The sequence below is a fragment of the Myxocyprinus asiaticus genome, chromosome 17 (genome assembly GCF_019703515.2).
Source record: "Myxocyprinus asiaticus isolate MX2 ecotype Aquarium Trade chromosome 17, UBuf_Myxa_2, whole genome shotgun sequence".
NCBI classification, from domain to species: domain Eukaryota; kingdom Metazoa; phylum Chordata; class Actinopteri; order Cypriniformes; family Catostomidae; genus Myxocyprinus; species Myxocyprinus asiaticus.
The window spans coordinates 35877092-35889203 of record NC_059360.1 but is presented as its reverse complement, the minus strand read 5'-3'; the positions used below and the strand labels follow the sequence as shown (position 1 = coordinate 35889203).

Genomic DNA, 12112 nt, shown 5'->3' with positions numbered 1-12112 from the left:
GAACCACTGCTGCTGCATGACTGCCTGGAGAACATCGGCCATGCACAGCATGTGAAATGGGAACACCTTGAGGAACTGGTTGAGGCCACGAAGATTGAGTATGGGACGTAATCCACTGTCTTTTTTTGGAACTAATAAATAGACTGAGTAGAACCCATCAAGCCATGCTGACCACTTTACTGGTTCAACGGCGCCTTTTTCTAGGAGCACAGCTATTTCTTGTGATAGGGAAAGTGAACTTTTGGGATCTCTGACTGGTCATGTTGACCCCATTGAAAGCAGGGGGCCTCCATCGGAACTGCTGCTTGTACCCTTGTGATAGCATTGTTATAACCCAAGGGTCTCAGGTAGTTATTCTCTAGTAATTGAGCTGCTGATGTGAAAAAATCCTAAAGGCTGAGAGTGAGCCAGGTCATGCTGCGTAGGGGGATACCAGTATTGAAAATGGGATGAAACTTTCCTCAGATAAGCAAAATGCTGCCTGGTCTGGTTTACCTCCAGCCTCTGGAGGACGCGTTACCACTAGACCCCAACAAAATGATTTATTGCGAGGCTGCGAAGGATGGATTCCAATGTTTTAAATGAAATTTTATGAACTGCAATACTTGCATGCATGCATTATCGATAATATTATAGGGCTTGATTGCTTGTGGTAGTCCATCGTGTTCTTTGATGGCTGTAGAGTCCAATCCTAGATCCACAGATTTTATTGCATGTTGAGCATGCGAAGTCTGGGTTAGTTGGGGCAGGCATGGCTGTGCGTCTCCTTAGTCTTTTTTGCTGTTTCTTCATATTCCTCTCCAATTCCAGCTGCTCAATTCCTGTGTGGCAGAGAACAGTCGTGAGGGGTCAATTTGAAAATGTCTTAGTGATGTTTTTAGCTGATCTTTGTACTGCTTCTTCTGACCCCCTGCGGACCGACAATCTAGATGAAGTCTTGAGGCATCCTAATGACATGCCCAAGCCAGTGCAGTTGGTGTTCACTGACCATGGCCTGCATGATCTTGCAGTTTGTCCTAGCCAGCACTTCGGATGGGATACACGGTCACACCATGTGATCCCCAGGATTCGCTCCAGGCATCTTATATGGAAGAACTCCAGCAATCTTAGGTGGTGACTGTATGTGACCCAGGCTTCACAGCTCTATAGATGGTAACTTTGGTATGCAGGTGAAGGTGCTTGTTTTGGAAAACCTTTCGACGGAGTCTGCCGAAGGCTGCAGATGCTTTTTTTATCCGGTTATGGATTTCATGATCGATGTTGCAGCCCTCTGATAGGATGCTACCCAGGTATTTAAAAGATGGAACTATTGTGAGTGGTCGATGTTCTATGGTGAAAACAGGCATAGTGGGTGAAGGGCTGGTCCGCCATTGGCATATCACCTCAGTCTTGGTGGTGTTGACTGACAAGCCCAGTCTGCTGTTGGCCTTTTCAGCAGTGGCAATGATGGTTTGCGGGTCTTCTGGTGTGTGAGCCATAAGCACACAGTCATCAGCATACTGCAGCACAAGGATCTGCACTGCTGTGACATCGGTGGTTGCCTGGAGCCTTCGGATATTAAAAAGGTTTCCGTCTAGCCTGAAGTATATAGTGATCCCTCTACTGCTTTCCAGCTCATCCTGGAGAAGTTTCGTGACACATAGGACATTGTCTTACCCCGGTGCGTACATTAAAGGGCCCCGATTCCTGTCCCCCTATGGTCACATGGGCCACCATCCCATCATGGAACTTTGACAGGATGTTCACAAATTTTCTCAGGCAACCAAATTTTATTAGGATGTCCCAGAGTAGCTCTCGATTCACAGTGTTGAAGGCTTTGGAGAGATCGGCAAATGCCATGAAATGTCCTGATGCTGTTTGCGGCACTTTTCTTGAAGCTGTCTAACTGTGAAAAACATGTCCACAGTACTCCGGTTCATCCTGAAGCCACACTGTGACTCTGGAAGCAGATGTTCTGTTAGGTTTTCCACCAGCCTGCATAGCATGACTTTTGCGAGGATCTTGCCTGCAACAGCTAGCAACAATTTGCAACAACTGTTGCCCAGGTCCCAGACCTGCAGGATGTATTGGTGGATCATCCTGGTACACAAGTAGCCACCTTGTTTGAGGAGCTCTGCTGAGATACCGTCACTGCCAGGGGACTTGTTGTTTCTGAGGGAGTTGATGGCTGCTAGCACCTCTTGAAAGTTCGGTGGGTGGACAAGGACTTGAATGGGTAGCCGATTAGGCAGCTCTTCCAGGATGGAGAGATCAGTTGGTGAGTGTTGGTTGAGGAGGGCTTCAAAATGTTCAGCCCACCTTGCCAAGATCTGTTTTTGGCCTTTCAAAATTGAGAGACCATCTGCTGCTTTTATGGGTGTGATGGAGCAGTTCCAAGGGCCGTATATGTTTTTTATGGAGTTGTAGAAATTGTACATGTCTTTTCTGTCAGCATATGATTGAATTTCTTGATCTTTGTTCATCCACCATGTATTTTGTAGAGTGCATAAGGTTGTTTGTACCTCCTTTCATGCTGTTTGTCACTGCTGCCAGTGGATGGCTGAAGCAGGGCAGTTGAGAGTAGTCCTGTGTGCTCTGTGCATGGTTTCTAGCAGGGACATAATGGTCTCAGAGTTCTCGTCGAACCAGTCCTGATGTTTTCTGGCTATACAGCCTATAGAGTTCACTGTAGCTTTATGTATCACTGTGGTTATTGTGGTCCATTTCTGATCCATGGTGTTATCAGAGCACAGAATGGCCTCAACATCTGGTGCCCTCATACCTACAGAACGATGGTGCATGTTCCTTGCTGGGGCTGACTTTAACTTAGCACAGTTCAGCTGCTTTTTATTAGATTCTTGAGATGCTGTGGGAGGCGCACTTTGATGTGGAGCTTGGTCATGATCAGGCAGTGATCCGTCCAGCATTCTGCACCCCTCATGGCCCGGGTCAACAAGACATTGCTTGTGTCAACACATCTTGTTATAATGTAATTGAACAGGTGCCAGTGTTTGGATTGTGGTTGCATCCAAGATGTTTTGTATTTGGTCTTCTGCTGAAACAGTGTGTTCATATCACCATTACTAATGTAATGGTGATGTCATGCTCTGCACAGAGTGTTAGCAGCCTCAGGCCATTTGCGTTGACCTGCCCAACACCGTGCCTACCCATTACTCCACTCCACATATTGCTGTTTCTTCCCACCCTAGCACTGAAGTCACCCAGAAGGAAAAATTTGTCGTTCCTGGGGATATGGTGAAGGGCATCATCTAGTAGCTGGTAGAAGACATCTATTGGCAGTGTTGGTGCATATGCACTTAGCAGAGTAGCATTGTATGCCTTTGCTAGGGGGATATGGAGGGTCATCAGCCTCTCACTTATTGCAGTGGGTGTTTCAGTGAGGTTGGGTAGAAGGCAGTTCATGATTGCCAGTCCCACAACATGCTGATGTTGGCCACCGGGGGGTAGCCACTCCAGAAAAAGGTGTACCCTCCTCCCTCTTTTTTCAGAGAACCTTCACCCAGGAGCCTTGTCTCGCTAAGAGCAGCGATGTCCATGTTGTAGTGCCTCAGTTCCTCAGCAATCAGCGCTGTCTTTCGGTGTGTTCTATTGCCGACACTATCCGTGAGAGTCCTGACATTCCATGTTGTCAATATAAAGGGGAACCTTTTCTTATTTTGACCCCAGGGTGATTACTGGCACGGTAACCTACCCAGGAGATGGTAGATTGGGCAATTTTTAGGCCACCTTTTCTAGGCCCTTCCCCTGTTGGGGGTGAGCAGTGTGGTCCCTAAATAGGGCTGCTCAGTCACACAGGGGTCTGCCGAAAGCAGCTGCTGCTCAACACCAGCTGCTAGCGACCATCTACCCATGCCGCTAATGTGCAGGCTTCTAACTAGGAGCTCCCAGGCCATTCTTTCCTGCTTCCATCGCCAGGCGCTCCATTGCCGCCAGATTCAACCGGATGTAAGGTCAGATATTGTACACTGTGGTCAGTTGTGGAGACCTACGCAAAGAGGTTCACAATCACAGTCTCCAGTAGCACTATCTTTGCCATGATGAGGTAAATCCCAGTGGCAAGGGGGAAACCCAGGACGACCAGTCCCCCAACATAGATGCAGGAGGCTACCGGAGCTCCAGTCTGTTGAATGACCACCTAATGTGTGCCACCAACACATGCTTTTCTCTCAGGGTGTGCTCCCCTAGCCTTTGTCTCAACAGACTTACCCACAAGGCAGCAGGGCAGTGGCTGGTGATGAACAACCTCTGGGTACAGCTGCAGCTCTGAGAACCCCCACCAAAGTTAGCCTGGGGCTGTGAAGCACCCAGTTACCGTGTGTGGCCATGGGGAGGCCTGGCAGGAGTTTTGGTGAAGGACAGGCTGTGTACTGGCAGAGGGAGACTTACGCACAAGGCTGCTACCCTTTTCACCACAAGGGTTAGCCAGTGGCAGCAGACTGTAAGCGAGAGGTTAGCAAGAAGATGGGAAGCATGCATGCAGCTTCCCTCTAACTACTGCACTGCTGCACTAGACGCATCACATCACACTGTGAGTTAAGCTCACACACACACACACTCCCCTCTATCATAGGGACAGTCTGCAGGAAGTCACGGGGTTAAATAGGGGAGGACCCCGTATCATCCTGGGTCATGGGTGACTTTGTTGATATTAGACTTGACCTGTACATGTGCGAAGAGAGATAATATCCCTCTGGTGGTCAGAAAGTACAAAATAGAACGTGATTTGGAAGGAGACAAGGGAGGCGTATTACCTGTCTGATCTAACAGACTAAACTCGGTCTGTGCCTACCGAAATTTGAAGCACTGCCCCCAGTGGCCGAAGAGGGAAGTGTTTCTGAATGTAAAGGCTCATGTGAAATGCTAAGGGGCATTACAAAAAAGTTAGGCTCTGTCGCCAGCATTTGTGACATAATGTTGATTTCCACCAAAGAAAAATACTTGGTATAATAAAAACTGAGGTTACAGTAAAGCACTTACAATGGAAGTGAATGTGTCTGGAACATTCCTTTAAAGCCATGGTGTATTTTATCACACTCTGATTGGATGCCATTTAAACCTTTCTTTAACTCAAAGGTCCATGCAAGCCACTTGTTTCTGAAGCAATCTTATATCTCTTAAGAATATGAGAGATGGGTGATTCCCAGTTTTACTGTCACTTTTTGTATGGGAACATTTTCAGTGATTATTGAATATGTGTGACATCTGCTGAACAGATGTTTGCTGTTCTAACCATCTCCACTTTAGGAAGTCACCTACAGCATGAACAAATACATGCACAGGGACCCACACATGCAGACATGCATATACTGTACATGGAGACATGCAAATTCAGCTTTAATCGGAGATAAACTCAAGTCCCTATAATTACCTGCCACATGTATGGCTCACTATCTAGAATAACAAGAAGGAGATTTAGTTTCTTCAGCACAATCCAGCTGCAGTAGATTATGGATAACGGTTCCTCTTAATTTTGCTCCTCATGTAGTGGCCTTTGAGACTTTGAGATTTAACTCTCAGATCACATTTGCTTTTACAAAATTTGCAGTCAGTTCAATTTCAATAGCTGTGGATTCAAGAAACTTCACATTAACATTAACTTCAAAAGTATCTCCATGGTCTGTCATTCATCTGCCTTAATGAACTCAAGACATTCATGCAAAATCATGAAGAAGGAAGTCCATATACTTGTTTGGACAGCAGACCGTAAATGAATAGTTCACCCATAGTCATATGCATATCGTACCAAACCAGTATGACTTCTTTCTTCTGTGGAACACAAAAGGAAAAGAGCGGCCAGAAAGAATTTACCTTCCATGTGTTCCATGGATAAAAGAACCCTATTTGGAATGACATGAGGGTGAGTAAATAATGTCAGTATTTTCATTTTTAGGTGAACTATTTCTTTAAAAGGTGAGGACAAGAATATAATCGCTGTGAGAAGGGGGATGTTTCTGTGTGTGTGTGTGTGTGTGTGTGTGTGTGTGTGTGTGTGTGTGTGTGTGTGTGTGTGTGTTTGTGTGTGCATCTGTCTTGCCCTATCGCTCCTTGCTGGGCACATATCTGGTATTATGTGTTGGACTCATATTAGTATTCTATAAAGGTACTGGCGTTCTGCAGGAGCAGGCTAATTCTCTTAGTAATGGAGAATAAGGTAGCTGATGGACTGGGAGAGGTCTCTGATCTGATTAGCATCCCACTGCTGCTGTGATGATGCTGTTTTTGTATGGTCAGAGTTCTTATAAACAGCTGTAATAGATGTGGCTGCACCTTGAAGGAAGTATAAGAGAGAGAGAGTTAGACCAGTAAAGAAGAGGAGGTCAGGGGTCTTCTAAAACGCCATGACAAACAAATGTGGTATTATTAGATTTTGTGTTTGATTTATCATAAAACATAGGCACATTGAACGATGAACAGACAGATAAACAGATAAACCACCTGAATAAGTGACCTAATTTTAATATATATTTTGTAGGATCTTATGGGCAGAAGAATTAACTATTTCTACACAGAACAACTTAATCCAGGATTTACAATGATATTTACTTCCAAGTTATTAGAACTAAGACACAGAGAGGCCCCTGAAATTCCTCAACATCATAAATTAAAGACTCTGCCTGCTGATGCTAAAAAGTCTACCAAAACCGGGCCTAAGCGAGTTAAAGATGCCTGAAGAGAGTCCATAAAAGCTGCTCTGTTGAGTGTCAACAGTCTTGAGAACAAAGAGTGTTCTGTGGACGCACCAAGACCCCTCTTTGTTCTCAAGACTGTTGAGTGTCAACAGTCTTGAGAACAAAGAGTGTTCTGTGGACGCACCAAGACCCCTCCTCTTCTATGTTGTAAATCAGTAATGCCCTAAACATTAATGGTCATCACATGACTGGCCATTCGCTGAGGGACTACTCTTCTATGAAACCAATGGAAATCATTTGTCCTTCGATATAACCAATTTACACTTAAAAAATAGACTTATAAGGGAGCACGAGACATTCTCTGTGGAAGCATGACCATCACATGCTAAAACTCATTGTTCAAGACAGAGAGAATGAACAAACATGCACTGGATCTGAACCGTTGAACTGTTTTCAGTTGGACACAAACAAAAAAAGACAATTTTACGTTTTTTTGTTTTGTTTTGTTTTTACAGTGCATATACAGGCATTACGAACTATAACACTATCAAAAGACTCCATTGCATCATCATTCTACACTGTACAATGTACAGTCTATTTTTGATAGTAAAATTTAATCTTACACAAATAATTGTCACCTGATGTAACCTTTAAAATATGTGTAGTGACTTGTAATCACTTTTATAACTGATTGGTGATTATGAATTGAGAAGAGTTCTCTTCTCTGCGCTACGACTTACACACATGACGGTGGAGTCACGAGTCTCACTTGCGGAAGGCTTTGCTTTAAAGCCCCAACCTGATCATTCCAGCACTGAACTACCCATAATCCACAATCTTAACAGAATTCCAAAACATCGACAGAACAACAAGAACTTTGTACTGACCTAGACCAAAGAACCCAGGCAACGCAACGAAACGCAATAAAACGCAAGTACACCTCCAGATTTTTGCTAGAAAGTGCTGGTGTTTTATTTAAATACTTCACGTAACCCGACTGCAAATCAAGGTATACTAAATGAAGTATTGATGGTCCAGGGCATGGTCTATAGACTCCATAAAGTTAAATTTTCTCTGTTACAGATCATTTCAATTCACCCTCTGTTACAGCTCACTCACTAACCTGTTTTATGTTCGCCTATGTGTGTTAGTGTAGTTTTTATGTTGTAGATTAGAAATAAAGTCTTGTTTATATTCAAAGAGGATTTGACTGTGATATATTTTGATAATCTCATCCATTGATTCATAAAAGATCTGCGCTCCATGCTCAAACTAAATTTCAACATATTTGTGATAATATTTTCGATGGCCATGAGAATAGTATTACTCTAAAGAGTTAATACACGCATAATATCAACTCAGCGTGGCCGAGTGATCAGACGTACACCTTAATTCTTTCAATACTTGAGCTAAAATTCCTCATATAAATTGTGAGCAGATACAACGAGCCTGTTGTATTACATATTTAATGGTGGAGAATTTTTATTCAGATTTCTAATCTGATTATTTGTCATTCATCCTTCGTATAATGGTGGTCGAACGCGGCCAAGATTCCTAAACTAATTCCATTATACAATTCTTACATATTATTGGTGATGAATGCTGGCAGTTGTAAATATACCCTGCCACAAAGTCGCTAATTTCCTACAATTTCATTCTGTGTTGCCTAGTGCTGACTATTGCTAGTGGGTCATTCCTACTATGCAGTACATTTTTATTTACCCATACTATTGTTATATATTTTAATTAAAATATTAAACTCACAAATTATAAATATGGAAATCATATTAATTAGTCATATTTCTAGATTTCTTTTAAATAATTTCACTGCTTTGAAATGTAACATTTTTGTAATACCCTTGGGTGCTATGTAATTTATTTAGAAATATTTAATTACATTTCCATTTATATTTCAGTTTTGTTTTTTTTTTTTCTTTATCTAATCTCAAATGTTTATTGGGAATGTTTTTAATAATCATGCAATTTATAGGTTTTCCTCTGTCCACCTCATCCTGTAAATCTTTTGTATTACTGTATATTTTTAAAAATAAAAAAAGGAAGTGCCATTATTTTTGTTGGGAAAACAATAGCATAAACATCTGCAAGTATTAGCAAAGGCTTTTTTTTATTATAATTAATTCTGTGACATTTTGTGGTTTATGTTGGTTTGTAGTTGGTTAAAACATTCCCTCATGTTTGATAAAACAACACAAAGCAGTATGATAATGTCAACATTTTAGAAGATGAAAATATCCAATATTTTGATTAAAAAAAATAAAAAACATTGCTTAAAAAGTTGATGGCCTTATGTAAATTAACTCTCAGTCCCTCATTGAGCAATGGCTAACTCCAGCTCTTTATTTCCCACCAGATATATGCCATCCTGTAAATTTTTTTATAATTAATAAGGTTTAAGTACCTGAGCTTGACTCAAGTATACACTATATTGCCAAAAGTATTCGCTCATCTGCCTTTAGACGCATATGAACTTAAGTGACATCCCATTCTTAATCCATAGGGTTTAATATGACATTGGCCCACCCTTTGCAGCTATAACAGCTTCAACTCTTCTGGGAAGGCTTTCCACAAGGTTTAGGAGTGTGTTTATGGGAATATTTGACCATTATTCCAGAAGCGCATTTGTGAGGTCAGACACTGATGTTGGACGAGAAGGCCTGGCTCGCAGTCTTCGCTCTAATTCATCCCAAAGGTGCTCTATCGGGTTGAGGTCAGGACTCTGTGCAGGCCAGTCAAGTTCTTCCACACCAAACTCGCTCATCCATGTCTTTATGGACCTTGCTTTGTGCACTGGTGCGCAGTCATGTTGGAACAGGAAGGGGCCATCCCCAAACTGTTCCCACAAAGTTGGGAGCATGGAATTGTCCAAAATCTCTTGGTATGTTGAAGCATTCAGAGTTCCTTTCACTGGAACTAAGGGGCCAAGCCCAGCTCCTGAAAAACAACCCCACACCATAATCCCCCCCTCCAACAAACTTCATAGTTGGCACAATGCAGTCAGACAAGTACCGTTCTCCTGGCAACCGCCAAACCCAGACTTGTCCATCAGATTGCCAGATGGAGAAGCGTGATTCGTCACTCCAGAGAACGCGTCTCCACTACTCTAGAGTCCAGTGGCGGCGTGCTTTACACCACTGCATCCGACGCTTTGCATTGCACTTGGTGATGTATGGCTTGGATGCAGCTGCTCGGCCATGGAAACCCATACCGTGAAGCTCTCTATGCACTGTTCTTGAGCTAATCTGAAGGCCACATGAACTTTGGAGGTCTGTAGCGATTGACTCTGCAGAAAGTTGGCGACCTCTGCGCACTATGCGCCTCAGCATCCGCTGACCCCGCTCTGTCATTTTACGTGGCCTACCACTTCGTGGCTGAGTTGCTGTCATTCCCAATCGCTTCCACTTTGTTATAATACCACTGACAGTTGACTGTGGAATATTTAGTAGCGAGGAAATTTCACGACTGGACTTGTTGCACAGGTGGCATCCTATAACAGCACCACGCTGGAATTCACTGAGCTCCTGAGAGCGGCCCATTCTTTCACAAATGTTTGTAGAAGCAGTCTGCATGCCTAGGTGCTTCATTTTATACACCTGTGGATTGGAACACCTGAATTCAATTATTTGGATGGGTGAGCGAATTCTTTTGGCAATATAGTGTATATCTGAATATCTGTTATACCCTTTAAAAAGAAATACTCCTTTTAATTACAACACAAGCATTTTTGTATTTTATACTGTTCATGCTGCACACAGCAGGTAATGCATAACAGGAATGACCCTGGTAGTGTTTGGCCTTTGAAACCCTATATGTATCCAACATGATCACATGGGAAGTCAGCATGTTGCTTCCGAATGCTCCAGTACTCTGACATCGGCCCCATTATGCCAAGTTACTGACAAGCGCCATCTCCCGTTAGACATTTTTTGCATTGTTTCAAGTGTTTACCTTCACCTGTGACACTAGTGATAGTGTGTTGTGTCAGCAACATGTAAGACTCGGGTTGTTGTCCTGTGTTTTAAACAAGAAGTGTTCATGTTCACATAAACCGTGACGAGCGTGATTTATATGTTCCATTTTTCCCTCTAAGATTGAATTTTTACTCTCCACTGATGGTTAAATTTAGGGTTGTGGTTTGGCTTTGGTGGTAGAGTTAATAAAATATGCATTGCTGGTGACTGTATTATTGGTGTTCCTTTGTGGGTATTTCACCCAGAAACTGGAGCTCACACATGTTCTTATGTTCTAAAACACTGGGGGCAGTGCTTCAAATTTCTGTAAAGACAAACCAAGTTGAGCTCAAGAAAATTAATCATACTGTTTCCAAATTCCTTGTGTGATCAGTCTGGTCTATAATGAAAACGTCATGGTTACTGGTGTAACCTCCGTTCCCTGATGGAGGGAACGAGACGTTGGTGTCGATGTAGTGACACTAGGGGTCACTCTTGGGAGCCCGAGACACCTCTGGTCTTTGATAAAAGGCCAATGAAAATTGGCGAGTGGTATTTGCATGCCACTCCCCCGAACATACGGGTATAAAAGGAGCTGGTATGCAACCACTCATTCAGGTTTTACGCTGAGGAGCCGATATAAGGTCCGGCCATTTCAGCGGGTAGTTCAGCGTTGTGGCAGGAGGGACCAACGTCTCGTTCCCTCCATCAGGGAACGGAGGTTACACCAGTAACCATGACGTTCCCTATCTGTCACTCACTCGACGTTGGTGTCGATGTAGTGACACTAGGGGTCCCTATACAAAACGCCACAAGGCTGAACTGTGTTACGTGAACTGGCGGTGTGTGGTGGGCAGACTTGCTGTGTGCCTCATAGCCAGCACACCAGGTCGACACGTAACCTCCCCCAACACAGTTATGAGTGTCGAACGGCCCTTTTTGGGGACAAGTCGACTACCCAGAGATAGAGACAGGCTTAACCCAGTCATGGCCTCTTTCCCCTTCTCTTTTTCCACTCCCTAAAAAAGAAGGGGGATTATCCGACTGGGCCGCCAGGTCTAGTCGGGGGGTGTCCCTCCCAAGGGGAGGACACCGCGGAGACCACACCTCGCCCCAAGAGAGGGGAGGATATTTAAGTGGAAGAATACATCACATGGTCTTTCCAACCATGTGGAGAGCCTTCAAGGTAGATCCTACCCAATGGGGGAGGAGTTACTACAACATGGAGACTGAGGGGCTCTGCCCAAGGAAGACGCAGTTTGCCAGTAGGGAAACGAACTAGCGGAAGATATAGATCGCATGGGATTAGCCTTACAGGGAACCGCCACATGCGGAGCACCTACCCCAGAACCGGGCTCTTAGTGAGCGCGTGTACTGGGCCGGCAGTGAGTCTCTCCGAAAACTCGACTGCCACAGGGCTCGGAGGAAGTCAACCAGGGAACAACCTTTGTGAACACTACTGGGAATTAACAGCGCACGTCTTCAGCTCAAAAGGAGGTGGAAGGCGCTATGTGC

General features: G+C 43.9%; 1 protein-coding gene across 2 annotated transcripts in view; it reads right to left on the bottom strand.

Moving 5' to 3' along the window:
* The window catches only part of chrm3a (cholinergic receptor, muscarinic 3a), a 248839-nt gene that overhangs the window by 190803 nt on the left and 45924 nt on the right, over positions 1-12112 (bottom strand). The window lies entirely within an intron of this gene.